Below are 17,652 nucleotides of genomic sequence, written 5' to 3'. Positions count from 1 at the left end.
TTACTGTGTGATTTGAGAAACACATTTTTCTATAACTATGTAAAGATTGACTTTTTTTTATATTTTTGATATTATTACCTGGACACGGTCAAGACACCAGTTATCACAATTTGAAAACCAGAACAATCAATGCGAATGCGACAATATTTAATCGAGTCCGCTTGGTCCCTTTTTTGGCTCGCCCCTATAACGCAATGGCTGCTATTGGAAGAATGCCAACATTAGTAGCGAAGCGCCGTGCCGGTTCTGTGTCAGCAGAACTCTGTCTTACATCAATAATATGGTAGACAAGCGATGAACGGAGCAACTTACAGTGATCGACAACGGGTACATTCACCTCCGCGGTTGTAGTGCATGGACTGCAGAGTTGCAAAGCAGCCAGAGCGGTAGCAGTTCCGGATGCTTGGCTACCACACTATCAGACAGGCCCCCATATTGTGGCTAGATTCACTAGATGTTGCTACATACGGAGAAATTTTAAAAAGCAACGAGTTGGAAAGTGGGTATGTAGATTTATTGGGCTATTTCTATAGGCTGACGTATCATATGAAATTATGTTATTGCTGCAGGACTCGATGCATGCATACAGAATAAAATTAGGAAACAGCAGGTATTTCCTACAGGAACCCAGATAAAACAATCAAAGATTGCAATATATTTTATTACAAATTCACCCTATTCTCCCTAACAAATTTTGGTTCAGCAAGTTTTAAATGAGCTAAAATATGAAGATTGACTACGTCTACTTTTTCGAACCGTCAGTGTAGACATTATTTACATAATGTTTGGAAACTTGAGAGTCATATGTTTACAATCATTATCCGTAAAAATGCCATTAAAACGCTAAGATGAAAATAAGACCATGTTCCAATAGAAATGTAGAATCATTGAGGAAAAAAATTAAATATGTTAACGTGTTACTCTTAACGTTTAATTTTTTTATCTGTAAAAATAAAATCTCAAACTCATAAATGATAATGGCACATTCACCGTCAGATGGATCAATGGGAGCTGGTTTAATATAGCGATTTTTACCCAATATCGCTTCACAGATGAAGCTTCCCTTTCATGTCAAATTTATGACGGCGGTCTTTTACAAGCTTAACCAACCTTTCAAATTCACAATTCAGCACCCTCTGCAGCATCCTCTGCAACACCCTCTGTCATGCCTTCACTGATTTCATAGCCATGCACCCATAAACCAGCATGGAATATCCGAAGTCAAAAAAAAAACTACATCAGCTTCACTTTTGTTCGATCAATAAACGTTTCACATTCCGGTGCACTGTGACTACCAAAATCCACTTGAAATAATGCACAATCAACAGGTTCAGCTGACGCTTGGTTTCATTATTGAATTTATGGTGTGCTATTTTCGTCTTCCATCATAAACAAGTGCAAATTTCACTTCCCCGGACATAACAGGGTCACGCATATCAGCTTTCCTAAATTCGTTTAAAATCCCTCATCACGTTCGATACCCGCCAACCAGGAAAACTATTCAGGCACTGTTTTTCCTTCTTCCCGTTTGCAGCGACAGACGACGATATTTGACCCGTTTCGTCATAGACCTCGTATTGCCAATATTCGGCGTGGTAAAAGATATTTTAGTTACTAGATAAAGATTGTCGCTTCAGTTCCCTTTGTTCTGCTGTCCGAAACATGTGTGGTACATACCTGTCAAATCGTATGGATTTTCCTTCTTTGACATTTAGCTCCCCTATCCTCGCCAGCAAAAGATGTTCCGGACAGCGACGACAGCGACAATCTTTATCTAGTAACTAAAATATCTTTTGCGTGGTACTATTTATTTCCCATTTGTCCCATGAATGATAGAGAGCCGGTATTTCAGTGAACTCTGTTCTTTTTGTCTGTTTGCAAAAATCCATTGATGTCCTAGACGCAAATTAGCACTGGTCGATATAACATATCTTCCGTAGCTCAGCGTTAAAATAAGGCTACAGGATCGACCACTTCCGGGTGCGAATCCTGGTTCGATTCATAACATTTCAGGGTGAGACAATTGTTCTGAGGAGCAGGACGTAAAACCTTTCGCTTGATATATAAAGTCCACCGACATGCATTTTATTAATTTTTCTAAAAATAGTTGTTCTTATGTTTGGCGATAATTGTTACACCCACCCTATATAGTTTTCGGCTGATACGATTCGATCAATAAATCCAAAAATACACAATTCAGCTCCTAATAAATCAACCGAAAACTAAGTAAAAGTTCATTTAATCATCGTACATTCTGTGAAATTTCACTTTGCTTAATTCTTCTGTCACCGTCGACAGACACTAATTGATTTACCGCTTATTTGCTACAGACGCCATCTTTGTGAATAATTTTCTGCAGCAACTACCCGTCGACGGCCGCCACCGGCAAACATTCCTCTCGATTCTCCTTTCAAGTCACTAAAACAGCAGTAAAACGAAAATAAGAATGCTAGAAAATGCAACAATTTCCAATACAGCAGTTTCAATGGAACACAAAGCATGTGTGGCGAATATATTTTATATAGAAAATATAGAAAATTTGTATGACAATATGGAAACAGCAGTGATGGTCGTCGGCGGTGGCTGCTGCAGTGAACTTAAGGTCTGAGGGAAGGGTTTCCGTTAAAAAAGCACGTGGTAGCACTCTCTGAGAGAGAAAATTGCCCAAGTCAGCCCGCCAGAATGACGCTGTCAGTGTCGCCAAAATTATTTCAACATTATGCAGTTTATAATTGCTTTAGAATTTGCCGTAAACGGAGAACAAAAGGAATTGGCAACAATGGGGAAGAAAATTATCACTCATGCAGTGGTTCGGCGATAGAACAGCAGCAGCGCCGACTAATCACGCAATGAGGAGATCAAAATAAGCAAACTCCAGCTAGTTTTTGGAAAATGAAAACATGAGTCGTTTCTAGAACAACATTAGAAAATATCGTAAGAGGATTTCTGTACAAGGTACAAGCTTTGGAACGGATTTTGTAATAACAGTGGTGCTGGTGTTAATAAGTCAAAAAAGACAAATAAGACAAACGAGACATATAAGACAAATAAGATAGATAAGACACAGAAGACAAATAAAGTAAGTTCCTCCAGGAATTCCTCTGGAAGTTCCTCCAGAAGTTTCTCCAGGAATCCCTTCGAAAGTTCCTCCAGGAATTCCTTCGAAAGTTGCTCCAGGAATTCCTTCAAAAGTTCCTCCAGGAATTCCAAGAATTCGTTCGGAAGTTCCTCCAGAAATTCGTTCGGAAGTTCCTCCAGGAATTCCTTCGGAAGTTGCTTCGGAAGTTCCTTCAGAAATTCCGTCGGAAGTTCCTCAAGAAATTTCTTAGGAAGTTCCTCAAGGAATTCCTTAGAAAGTTCCTCAAAGAAATTTTTTGGGAAATTCCTCCAGAAATTCCTTTGGAAGTTCCTCCAATAATTGCTTCGGAAGTTCCTTCAGCAATTCTTTTGGAAGTTCCTCCAGGAATTCCGTCGGTAGCTTCTCCAGGAATTCCTTCGGAAGTTCCTCCAGGAATTCCTTGGGAAATTCCTCCAGGATTCCTTCGGAAGTTCCTCCAGGAATTCTTTCGGAAAATCATCCAGGAATTCCTTCCGAAGTTCCTCCAGGAATTCCTTCGGAAGTTCATCCACGAATTCCTTCGGAAGTTCCTCCAAGAATTCCTTCGGAAATTCCATCAGCAATTCCTTCGGAAGTTCATCCAGGAATTCCTTCGGAAGTTCCTCCAGTAATTTCTTCGGAAGTTCCTCCAGCAATTACTTCGGAAGTTTCTCCAGCAATTCCTTCGAGAGTTCCTCCAGGAATTCCAGCGGAAGTTCCTCCAGGAATTCAAGCGGAAGTTCCTCCAGGAATTCAAGCGGAAGTTCCTCCAGGAATTCCAGCGGATGTTCCTTCAGGATTCCTTCGGAAGTTCCTCCAGGAATTCCTACGGAAGTTCATCCAGAAATTCCTACGGAAGTTCATCCAGAAATTCCTTCGGAAGTTCCTCCAAGAATTCCTTCGGAAGTTCCTCCAGGAGGAATTCCCGGAGGAACTTCCGGAGAAATTCGTGGAGGAACTTCCAGAGGAATTTCTGGAGGAACTTCCGGAGGAATTCGTGGAGGAACTTCCAGATGAATTCGTGGTGGAACTTCCGGAGGAATTCCTGGACGAACTTCCGGAAGAACTCCCGGACGAACTTCCGGAGGCATTCCCGGACGAACTTCCGGAAGAATTGCCGGAGGAACTTCCGGAGGAATTCCTGGAGGAACTTCCGGAGGAATTCCTGGAGGAACTTCCGGAGGAACTTTCGGAGGAATACCGACGTACCGTTTCCTTTATTTACTACTAGAAGAAAAGTAGTTGGTAATTTCTCGCATATTAAATAAAAACACAACACATAAATTATATTATAAATTTATTTATTTTTCATATTGACGCTTCATGCTACGTTTTGACAGGGCAAGTGAATTGAACAACTCAGTTGAATTCAATTGACTTGCCAAAAGTTAAACATGTTCAACCCGCATAACTGAAAACGATCTGTAGAATTACTGTTCGTTCAAGTGAATTGAATTAAGGTGTTTACACGTTCAGTTCGCGTTCGATTCAAGTGACTTGCTCAATTCACTTGCCTTGTCTAAACGTAGCATCAGAGTTTATAGATGAATTTCGGTATATAATTTGATGGTAATAATATTCAAGATGTTGCACCCAAGAAGAGACATTCGAATGTAAACTGCAAACCATAGGAGAGAAATTAAATCATGACTATTTATGCAGGGTATTTTTAATGTATGTAAAAATACTTACCAATGTAATATTCTAAAATATTTGGAAAATGTTGAAACTGGAGAGCTTCGCGAGATGGACCAATTGCGTCTGACCTCATGACAAAGGAGAAATCTGGAAGGCCTCGTCATTCTGCCACCATTCCTCCCACAGAAGCTGTTGAAAATTATTTAAAATATTTACCCACTAGTGCAATGAATTATTCTAATTTCATTACTTACCCTTGTTTGTAATTCGAATCATGAAGTTAAACTAAAAATTAAGTAGAGTTTTTTCCACTTTCGAACGATTTCAATGGAATTTCCGAAAACAACACGATCAGGTTCACTGACAGATAAACGATTAAGAAATTCTGCGGAATATAAATAACCAAACAAACACTTGTTGCTGAACCTATAGGTTTATCATGTTTTTATCATTGGATGATATAATTGTTAATGTGTGTGTTGAATCGCAACGAATCAAAACTAAGTTCAGACGATACGTAATAATTTCATAGTCATATCCCACATTGTTGCTACATAAGGTATAAATCATTTACAGTTAGTTATCATTTTCTCCCAAGGAATGGAAGACATGAAATTATAAAGACGTAATGAACAATATCATTACAACATCTAATATCGTAAAGTAAACATGATGTATGCTATTTATTCTAGATCAACTTATATTTACACCCTATATCGACAATTATATAAACAGTAACAGTATTCCTTAATGCAGGTAAATAGTTACAGTAAGTCTACAGATCGTTTTCAGTTATGCGGGTAGTCATCGGAGAGAGGTACTGAGAAGCGAAAATTTTAGTTGTACAATTGTTTAGTATTTAGAGCATAATTCAAATTTGGAAAATAGTAGTTCCACAAAATTTTCTAGGATCATTTTTTGATAAATTCCAAAGAGATTGTCAGTTTTGATAAGCGAAATTCGTTCCCAATTCCGAGTTGTAGACATTTTAGTACGAAAATAGCGCTCTACCGCGAGAGAGCTTCCCTCAGATCTTAAGTTGCTCGGAGGACTCTTTCAAGAGGCTCAGAAGGCTCCTTTCAAGAGGCTCGAGAGGTTCCTTTCAAAAGGCTCGTAAGCCTCTTTTCAAAAGGCTCGGAAGAGATTTTCTTTCAAGAGGCTCAGTAATCTTTATAAGTTGCTCGGAAGGCTCATTCAAGAGGATTATAAGGCTCCTTTCAAAAGGCTCGTAAGCCTTCTTTCAAAAGGCTCAAAAGAGTTTTTCTTTCAAGAGGCTCAGAAGTCTTTTTAAAGTGTCTCAGAAGACTCTTTCAAGAGGCTCAGAAGGCTCCTTTCAAGAGGCTCGAAATGTTTCTTCCAAAAGGCTCGTAAGCCTCCTTTCAAAAGGCTCGAAAGAGTTCTTCTTTCAAGAGGCTCAGAAGTCATTTTTAAGTGGCTTGAAAACCGCTTTTCAAGAGCTCGGAAGCCTTTTTTCAAGAAGCGTGGAAGCCTACAGTCAAGCAGATTAAGCGAAAAACGTACTTCTAAAGGAATTTTTGTTACTTGGAAAGATGTTTAACAGAAAATGTAATTTTACTTTGTTTAGATCGGTATTTCACTTCGAAATCTCAGAGAGTTACCTCTCTTGATCCTCTACCGTCGCCATCGTTGCGAGTGAATTTTCTTCAGCAATCACCTCCGACGACCGAAACCGTTGCTGATAGTGTCGCACTATCGCTGCAACCATTACTGACGCTACTGGAACAGTGAAGAAGCGCCCGCCACGAAGCCAGACCAAAACCCCGGTGGCTCATAATAGAATAGCCCATCTTTAAAGCTGGTTTTGTCGACGGTGTTTGGTGGCTTTTCTCCTACGATCCGGAGTATAGGCGACGCGAAGAAGAAGTTAGATAGTTTATTGATAATTAATATTACTCTTTCACGAGAATTGCGTTGGACTCAGGCAGACACCTAGAAATAAGCAGAAACGAGTCAAATAAAGTTTCCCAGAATGCATCAACTACAGCAGCGTCTCTATTGGCACCAATAGACGTAAGCGAAAAGCTGCTATAAATTGGCAGAAATAAACTGAACCAGCTAAAAGTAATGCAAGTTGCATTAATTTGATGTTTATGCGTTTATGCTTGCGATTCACTTATGCGATTAGTTAATTGACCGAAACCGATTGCTAAAGTTTTCAATAGTATATATTTATACATAAACTAGACTACTCGGTAGACGTTGTCCTGCATAGTAGGCAAAAATACGCGTTGTGAACTGCCCATGAAAAATTCCAAACGAATATTAATTTTAGTTTTATACGATTTACTCAAATTACTCGATTTTTCTCGTAATTTTTGCATGAGAAAATATCATATAAACCCGTCCTTAACGATAACGAACATATCTGCTAAAGGAATGAAGAAAATCCGTCAACCGTTTTCGAATTATGCGGATACGAACACAGACCATATCATTTTTATTATATCTAGACCAACATTTGAAAAGGACGTAAGGCTGTTACGCCCTTTTCAAATGTTGATCTAGATATAGAAGAAAATAAAAGATATCGTAACATACGGAAGTCGCTTTTCACGCGAAGTATACGTGCCACGTAAATTAAAAGAGCGTAGAAAATGCATATACCTATCCCAAAACACGCTCAAAACCTGCGTAAACCACGAAATGCGTATTAAAAAATTGCGTACACTGAAAACGTAGTCCCACGTCAAAATTAATTAATTTTGAGCGAGACAAACTTTGCTAGTTGAGGATAAAAGAAGAGAATGCCTTCTGCTTCTTTATCTGGATGGCAACCCACAACTGGATTATTTCCGCGTTAAATATTACTATTTATTAAATACTTCCACAATTGTTAGCTAAAACCAAATTATCATTCATGAATCTGTTCACCATAGGCCACTGAGTTACGACATACCCGCAAAATCCAGGATATTAATTACATAATTTCTTTTGTGATTGTTGTATCGCATAATAATTTGAGGTTTCAATTTTGCATTTTTTTTTACAAAAAGTTGCATAAAGTGTAATCTTGTAGACTTTATCGAATTCCAATGTTCATGTATTTTTTGGGTTCATATGTTGATTACCATGTACCGGAGTTAGAAGGCGAAACGGAAAAAAAATATGCCCAATACTAATCCAGGAAACATAGCTTCGGCAGCCATGGGCCATATCACAAACAGAACTACTATCGCTATGTCTATGTCTCCCGCTCGCAAATGATACCACAGAACAGAAAGTATAGCTGCGCCAACCGGCCGCAGACCAAACATGTACGAGTGAACGACTTTAAATAGTCGATACTGTGCTCCTTTCGTTTTTTTCCTAGGGACCTATTTATAAAGTTTACATTCATCGGTTTGTTTGGTACGAGCGTAGGTCTCCCTTCTTTTTCTCTCACATGAACCATCTTTAAGCAAGCGCCTCGCCAATACAGATTCTTCAGATTCTATCGAGATGGACAACACGTTTTTCGGCGAATTCAATGTGGTTAACTTTTTTAAGGAAGCAACAAAACAGGAAGATAATTTTCGATTTGGATCGACAGATGGGTGCCGGGATTAGACCGGCAGTTCTGTGTTTTGTGCGTTGTGGATTGAAAAATTAGAAGATTTACAAATGTTAGACAATGATTGTTTTTGTTTGTGCCACACGTTAGTAGACACAGCTTTAGAGTCAATTTTGTAATAAAATCCGTGTGTGTTAAGATATTCTCGCATCAAGCTTCGTTTCGAATCTTTCATATCAAAGTACGTATCTTTAAAGATTACACCGTCTTATGACAATTTTGTAGAACAATTCTGGATTAATGTGCGATTTGGGCGTAATTTATTTGGAAACAAACATTGGAAGGCGAATTCCAGCTACAGCAAGCATTTCCTAAGAAAACCACAATATGTAACTGATAGAATAGACTTTCCTCCAGCAGGTAAGGGAATTAGATTTGAAGAAAAACGCTTGCATTCTACGGAATCCACAAAACAATGTTTGTTTACAAAATAAATTACGCCCAAATCGCAAATCGGTCCTGAATTTTGCAGAAACTTATAATTTTGGCGTAAAATGCATCTTCTTTCCGCAATTCAATCTGTAAAATCCGTAGTGTGTTGTTTCCTGATACTGCTACGATGAGCAAACATTTACAAGAAACGCAACAATTAGTGAATTGTATTCTGTATTAAAATAGTAGAATAAAATTCGTCATGTTTTTTATTTTAACCCTTAGGTACGCTCACTGAGTTCAAATGAAATACGTTCGATCCTTGACTTTTTAGACGCATCAATGTCGCACTTGAAAACCTTCATCAAAATCAATCCGATCTACAATAAATGCAAATGCTTGACATTTCGAAAACCGTGCCATCAACGTGTCGAAATACAGAAATAAAGCTATCATAGCGAAAAGCCTGCCCCACATTATCAACAAAGCGGTAGGCGTCTAATTGTAAACGCCCGTCTGGAATGGCACCAGGCAGAGGAGGCAGCGCACTTGGTTTTCTGATGCATAGCGGGGTAAAAAGAAGTTAGGCAAGCAGAGGTGTTTTCCTTGTTGCATCGGAAATTCGAATTCAATCCGAAGTGTGTTTGTTTGTTCTTAGAACTGTAACCAGCAGTCTCAATTGCACGCAATTTTATGCCGAGTGAAGAGTTTCTATTGGTAGACAAGTTGAAAGCCTTAGGACGCCTTACTTCTTTTGCCAAATATTGGTGAGCAAAATAAAAAAAATATTTTCTTTATAAACCACGAATAAACATAAGAATTCCATCATGTTTAGTACTTCTTTATCACATTGCTAATCGATGAAAAACAAAGAAAGCCGAATTTGAAGCCAAATATATATTTCCTCCTATAGACGAAAGTGTTTTTTCGCATTCTAGTAAAGAAAATAAAAAGTAGGGTATATGGCTCAAACCTTAGCATATTATGCTGTGGTTGAGCATATTTATTGTTGTACATCAGCATACATTGGAGCTCTAACCAATATTATGCCATCAGGCGACTTGCCTACTTTTGGTTGTTGCACCAGGTAGTGAAAAACAACGATAATTGCCCACAATTTCTTATTTAAGCCATCAAAAGTGTCAAGCGAAATGGATAAAACTTTGGCTAATTTTCCCAATATTGGCTCTATTAGTGGATGCTGTTTTCAGCCCACTTGGGATAACCGGCTGCTGATTTCGAACATACAGGAACATACGAAAGATAAAGATGGGTTGCTATTTGGTTGGTTGCAATTTTACTTACGTTGAACAAAGGCAGCATGCAAACAAAAGCAGAAAATCAAAATACCTGCTCTCGTGGAGCGATGCTCTCGAGAGATTTTTGTTCCCAAAACGTAAACAATGCGTTAGGTGGGAATGCCGCGAAAAACGCACCAACGGAGAAATTCAATTGTAAACTTTTTTTTTAGACAATTACTTGCTTATTATTTTGCATGAACAGCTAGAACTCTGCCTCCTTTCTGATATTATTACGTCCAGATACATAATTTCAATGATTTGATAATTATTTTCGACCCGGCATACATTGATGGTTTTAGTTTAGTAAGCGCGTCTAACACCACTCCTCTCTATATCGATCAGCTGTTGTGAATCCTCTCAACACTCTCACGTGTTGCAACTTCCCGAGTAAAACAAAAACCCTTCTCCCATACCATATTTCAGATCAAATACTTTTTGCAAGCGAATTATCTAAATTATGATGAAATAATTAGACTAAAAACTATCCGCATGAAACGATCTTTAAAGCTCTTCGAATAGAATAAGTGATCCTGGCCCATTATATCATCGGATTATTATATGAGCAAATGTCAATATATTCGAGTTATTTTCGTCGGGTTATCGTTAGGAATGTTTTGATTTTCGATTTTCTCCTGCTGCTATGAATCAAAATCGCATGCCGCTATTCGGCAACGGGTGCCCCCAACATTGTCCAAAAAAGTTTTGGTTAATCGTGTCGCTATGCTAATGGAAATTGTGAAATAAATACGTTAGCTAACATAGTGTTATAGTTATCCGTTCATCTGATGTGCGAAAATAGGTAAGTTCATTCAGAAAATGCCTTTATTGGGCAGAATAAAAAAATCTTGAACAGCCTGCCTGCTTAAGTCGATCAAACATGGCTGCTAAAAAACCATGTTTAAGTGATTTTCCACGCAAGTTTATTGCGTTTATCAGCAGAAAAAGTGCAGGAATCTAGTGTAGTGTAACTAAAATGTGCTCGATACACTTTTCTAAAGCGGCGATGATAAATATTTCCCAGCAAAACGATATGTCATCGCTAAATGATTGATTTATGTGCGTGATGAGCCAACATTTTATCCTATGCCAACATTACCTCCGGTAACCCTATATATGATCAATGACAGGAATCTGTGAAACTATCTTCCGTAACGGAAAAAATATTTTTTTGAAAATTTTATCAACAAAAACTGGTAGCATTTCAATGTACAAAAGAAGACAAAACCTATGTAAGACATGAAGTGCCAGGCAATTATCCACAAAGGGGTTTTCAAATTCATACAGCAATATAATTCACTATTCGCATGCATTTAACTGCCAATAAGCTGAGCACTGTGCAGTATAGTTCATGTTATAAAAACAATGTAATAAAACATACATCGTTTCATCAAATTTGTTTCATTAACAATGAGCTCTTTCGTTCAGGGGAAATAAGGGATTTATTTTATTTCTTCAGCCTTGTGATTTTTTAATTTAATATTAAATTTATCACATGGAGAATACGGGAACGTAGGACGTACAATGGAAAAGTTCTTCTATTTATGATTCAGTAGTTGTTAATTAGCTAGCATATCTCGTTCTCAAGCACAGACTGAATAAGTCTGAGATAAATTCATGCAATTGTTAGCCCTCAAGTGTTTAGCAGTAGATAAATCTACTCTCGAGCTTGTGGCGACTGCTGCCCTTTGTGTACGATTGAATCATCTCCGCTGCACTTTGACTGCATACATGCACAGTGTAACGGCGGATTGAGTTAGCAAACTGTTGCTCGAGTCAGTATACTTCACAATTCATAGCAAATGATGATCAGATAGAGTAATTGACTGGATTTGCCTCTGTGTTATATTGATAAATAACCGGTTGTATAGCACGGCAACGTTCAGAATAGCTTACTACTTCATCGACGATTTCTTCATATGGATTTTCTAAACGTCGCACAGCAGAATAAAAACAAAGCAAATTCCAGTAATGGCATTCTCTAGCTCCTTTCGCTTCTATATGTAGTGCACAGATGAGTCATGAGATGGTATATGAAGAATTGATTCAAACGTTCCAAGGCTACCGCCGAAAATAGGCAACACAAACGCGCGGAAATGATTTGGACTCGGCCCACACAAGTGGAATAAAAGATATCCCGGCTAATGACGTAAAGTCTCATGTTTCCTCACATGCTCTCAGTCTGTTGTTGTTTGACGCAGCAGACCTGGACCCGTGTGGCATAAAGAGACCGAGAGATAACGACACCGACCCACTACTAAAGTGAAAATCTCTTCCTCTTCACTGACCTGAAAGTAGGTTACTGACGCTTGCCCAAGGCCTGAAGAGCGTGTTCCAGTTTGGTGTGAACTTTTACAGCATAGAACAAAACTACTCGCCACTTTTCTATTCGTTCAAACACCCACTCACACACACTTCGCTGTGCATCAGCTGTAGTCAGTATCTAACCATAGTGAAGGTAGTAGATACGTGCTGCGAAATCCTAAAATCTTACATAATTGGCAATCTGCGAACACAACGTAGTTTGCACCATGGCGAATCAGTACCACAGTTAGCTGGGTAGAGCAGATACATCCAATTCCAGCCGCGTCGCATCGGACCAAAACAGAAAGCAAAACTGACGCTACTATTGTCGTAAAAAAAATACGGAAAAAAAACTCGATTTGACCAGTATTACCATCGATAAACAACTGCACTATGGGTCATAAAGGTGAAATTGATTGATCGACAATGGAAACGAAATATATTGAAAGAATAAAACATAATTTAATTTACAGATCATCATATCCGGAGTTATTCCGGTGGGTCACTGGGTCAGATGCAGTAAATTTGATCACAACTTCCTTTTTTGGCGATATAAGTCCAACAAAATGTCGCTTTTATCGTCCCTATGGGGTCGTACACTAATTACGTAAGCACTTATGGGGGGAGAGGAGGGTCGGCCATTTTCTTACGTTCCATATAAATAAAAAATGATTTGTATGAGAAAAATCTTATATAGGGGGAGGGGTGGTTAAAAAAAAACTGAAAAATTGCTTACGTAATTAGTGCACAGCCCCTATTCATACCATTTCGGTAAATTTGTAAAGTAAATTACCTATATGGGGAACCAAAAATCATGGTGACACCTGTTCCAGAAATGGCCAACAGCGGGTCCGCGACGTTTGGCATAATTCTGCTTTTTTTACGTCATGGTCTGTTCTTTGGGTCATTTTATGCCTAACGTACTTATGCCTAATCAACGGGGTATACCCGCCAACAACAGGTTTCTTTGAAGTGACCCTTTGGGAACCGACCCCAAAATGGCCACTTCAATATGTTTAGCAATATGGGTGTCAAACTTCAGCATTTTGCAAGACAAGTAGAGTTATGGCATCCGAATATGATTCTGGGGACATTGGCCACCTTGGGGTCAGTTCCGAGGCCCTCGAGGAAGCTTCCGGAAGCATCAAGATCGGTCATTTTCAAAACATCACCAACTATGGCAATATGTAAAACAACAACTTCAGTATTTTGCAAGACAAGTGGGATTATGACATCTGGATATAATTCTATCGACATTGGCCACCCTGGTTCTGAGGCCCTTGATGCATCAAAATCACCCATTTTCAAAATGTCACAAGCTATGACAATATCGATTAAAACTTCGGCATTTTTCAGAACAAGTTGGATTATTTATTTTTTTTTTTCATGTAACCCGTTGGCAGTCTCTCGACTCAAACTCTACTCCGGGTCCATCCTGTTATTCCCCACGGTAATCAAATTTGCTTCTATGAGCCTCTATTTTAGATCAATAACAGACGTTCCTAAGCCACGTTGCTCAAATGGTCACTGTTTTAGGCCTGATCCAAATAGTTTTATTAAATAGTCCCCTTCAATAACATGATCACCGTTTTCACCATTATAACTATCACTCATCACTCAACCTTAACACTAGGTCTATTCCCTGTTGATCCGGTGATTAAATTTGCTTCTACGAGCCTCTATTTTTGATCATTAACAGACGTTTCTAAGCTACGTTGCTCAAATGGTCACTGTTAAGGCCTGATTCAAATAGTTTTCTACAAAATAATCCCGGTAGCATAACTTATTATCGTTTTCACCACTATCACTATCATAATTACTATTGTCCCTGTCATCACAAATATCTTATTTACAGTCATGAACACACACACAATGAATCGATCTTCAAAACAGCGCTCTTATATATCATATAAGAACCGACACTTCTACTAGCTTTCATTGGACATGTACCGAATATTTTACATTATTTCTAGTATAATTATAAAATAATTCCCACTTCTAGCACCTCAACTCAATATTGCATTTCATTCTTCATACTCACTGCGAACATGTTCCCATCCCAAATCAACTCTATCTTTTACCTAGCTTCTTCTGTCACTATGTCTACACCACCAATACCAACTTGTGTATTAACCTTTTCACTAACACTTGCATAACCACACATCACCATTTTCACATCAACAACCATTTTTTTCACAATTTCATCGAGATCAGCAATTATCACTACTATCCCTACTACAATGTTAACGCAAACAAAAACTAATCAGTCATTTTTTACTAAATTTGCAGTTTCCATCAAACAAATGAAGCTCAAAAAATAATAAGCTTAAAATCTATCGCGAGAGTCAGTTTTATTATAGATATGATGACAAAGAGAAAAGACTCGAATGGAAGTGCATTTTTAAACAATAATAACGCACTAGATTTTGATAAATATGACTCGTTTAAAATTTATTTTGGAATCTATTTAGTCTATTTACCAGGCCACACTTCAGAAACGTGCGCCCAGCAATTATCAAAAATTCTCAACTTAACAACACCGAATACTGTTGCTATGAGCCTGTTGGTCTTCAAAAGCTTCGAAATCGCCTCCGAATAAAATTTAACAGGTAATAATTTTACAGACATTTCTTGAGCTTTGAATTTTTGATAGGGTTAGGAACTGCCCATGATTGCATATTTGTAACATTTGCATTTTGGTTGATTTTGTAAATGGTTTGTCAATCCTCCCCCCAAACTCAATCATTTCCAGCTTACCAAAGATAAGCAAGATAATAAAGCCTATTTTGCTGTGGTGGGATTAGATGCAGTAAATTGGGCTTTCTGAACGATGCGCAAGATTTTTACAAAACGAACAAAAATGCGGGTGTTACAAATATGCGATCATGGGCAGGGAAGTCTTATGGTAGATCTTTATGTCTATGGATCTCCTGTTAATCTAGTCATAATTATGTCGAATGTTTCGCACTGTGTCATTATTATTCTGTCTGTCTTAGTTATCTTATGTTTCCTACGTTGTTCAGTTCAATTCTATACTCATTGTACAGGTCGGACTCGATTATCCGGAGTATTGATTTTTTGTCACTCCGGATAATCGAATCTTCCGGATAATCGAATCACCACAAAAAATCAAATCTGCAATAAAATGACGAAAAATTATAATTAATTGCATATTATTCGGCAACTCGGCCGTACGAAAACCATTTTTTTTTGTTAAATATCTTGGCTGTGCATATGCACAGCATATGTTTCGAAATGGACAAATTGATATGAAATTTGCGAAAAAAGAATCAACGTGTCTTGGAGGGACTTGAACCCTCAACCTCCTACTCTCTGAATGAGGCGTGATAACCCCTACACAACAAGACCACTTAAAGGTCACGTTTGCGGAAAAGCTATCAGAATCCGAGTACCAACCTCCACCGCGGTTAGCTCTCTTTTTTGCCAAATTGAATATCTTTTCGGATGCTTGATTTGTCTAATCTCCACATGCGCTTTACTATTGTATATCCACAGCATGTGGAGATTAGACAAATCAACATCCGAAAGATATTCAATTGCAAAAAGAGAGTTAACCGCGGTGGAGGTTGGTACTGGATTCTGATAGCTTTTCCGCAAACGTGACCTTTAAGTGGTCTTGTTGTGTAGGGGTTATCACGCCTATCTAGAGAGTAGGAGGTTGAGGGTTCGAGTCCCTCCAAGACACGTGGATTCTTTTTCGCAAATTTCATATCAATTTGTCCATTTCGAAACATATGCTGTGCATATGCACAGCCAAGATATTTAACGAAACACTTATGCTTTATTTTATTTGCAGTGGTGTAGTCAAAATTATTTTGGAAAAACCCTGATTAATCCACCTAGCGTTATCGGTGTCTTTCTGGTGTATTATGGAAAAATAGTATTTTGGTCATAACTATTGAGTCCATAGTCCGATCCAACCAATTTTTACTTTGAAATGATAAGACAGTATTCCCATTTGAATGCAACTTGTTAGTTGGGAATAGGTGCCAAAAAATAGCTGAACTATTAACCCGCTTTGCACAAAAAATAGTATTTTGGTAATTATTTCTGAACCCAAAGTTTGATCTAGTCAATTTTCAACAAAAAGCTATGAAACTTTTGAGTCAAATGTCCGATCTATCCATTTGTCAATAGGTAACAATATAAAGGCTCCCCAGACCTGAGTGATTTCATCGCCTCAACGGCAAAAACTAGTCGCCGCGATTTTATCGTTGGGTCGCTGTATTTAGGCAATGTTCCAGTTACTCTTCCACTCCAACGGCGACAGAATCGCATTCGCCAAGCGTTAGAATCGCGTCGCAATTTTTCGGTCAAGTCACGTGTGTTAGGGGAACTTAATAAGATTTCGTTAAATGCAACCAGTCGCAAGCAAATTGGATAAGGATAAGTGCCAAAAATGGGCTCAATTCGCCGACCATAGACGGTCGGTAAATAATTCTATAAAGCTCTGAGACATCTAAAATATGTTTGTTTTGGAGAAAACAAATAGCCTTTCGGTATACTTTGTGTCCGAGGGAGACAAAAGTGGTCTTTCGAATCAAACATTAGGCAATGATCCGCGCATCAAATAGGCTAGATGTACCAGTTGTGGCTATAGCACCAGTTGTCGCACTAGTGCTGTATATGCCAAATGGCCAATCAAATCACCGCAAACCAAGTTCATATCGATAAAGCATATTCATATGATACGATAAAACCTTTGATCTCCTCCAAAACAAGCAAAGCATAATTGTAAAAAATGATTTTGCTTAATTTTTGATGTCCTTTGCACCAGTTGTCGCACTAGTGGTCCCTATTTGGCCAGTCCCATAAGAAAACAATGGGATTTGCCAAATAAGGAACCAAAATTAAGAATAGTGCCACAACTGGTGCATGCGTTCCTATTATGGATTAATCAATTTTGATGATTAAAACAAATTTTATTGTGGTTTTCACAGCTGTTCTAAGGAGCAGGAAGTAAAACCTTTCGCTTGATATATAAAGTTCACCCACACGCCTTTTACTTATTTAAAAAAAAAAATAGTTGTTCTTATGTATGGCGACAATTGGTACACCCACCCTAACCATTTACAGGTCCTTGCAATCTCTTCTTGGTAACGTGATTCCGTTTGTTGCTGAAGATGTTCTTCTGGAAATTCGCGATTTTTGCGTTACGTAATTAATGGATTATTCCTTAAAGGGTGATATTCTGCAAGATAAATTCCTTTAGGATAACTCCAATTGAAAGGTCATTATTGGTACTGATGGAGCATTTTGACTTGTTTTGCATCATCTTCAATGGCAATTGTACTAGAACAAAGCGTTTTATCACAACGTCGGTAGGGGAAATATTTCTCTGCCCCTTTTCT

General features: G+C 38.3%; 1 long non-coding RNA gene across 1 annotated transcript; it reads right to left on the bottom strand.

Annotated features, from left to right (window-relative positions):
- Nucleotides 1-4,596: 4,596 nt before the first annotated feature.
- Nucleotides 4,597-5,065, bottom strand: LOC134224050 (uncharacterized). Its single transcript, XR_009982822.1, has 3 exons — nucleotides 4,990-5,065; nucleotides 4,790-4,924; nucleotides 4,597-4,715 (listed from the first exon to the last, which is right to left on the bottom strand). It is a non-coding gene; the product is annotated as an uncharacterized LOC134224050 (long non-coding RNA).
- Between the last annotated feature and the right edge of the window lie 12,587 nt (nucleotides 5,066-17,652).

Source organism: Armigeres subalbatus, chromosome 3 (genome assembly GCF_024139115.2).
Source record: "Armigeres subalbatus isolate Guangzhou_Male chromosome 3, GZ_Asu_2, whole genome shotgun sequence".
Classification (NCBI taxonomy): Eukaryota; Metazoa; Arthropoda; class Insecta; order Diptera; family Culicidae; genus Armigeres; species Armigeres subalbatus.
The sequence above is the reverse complement of the archived record's forward strand: the minus strand, read 5'-3'. Positions and strand labels throughout refer to the sequence as shown.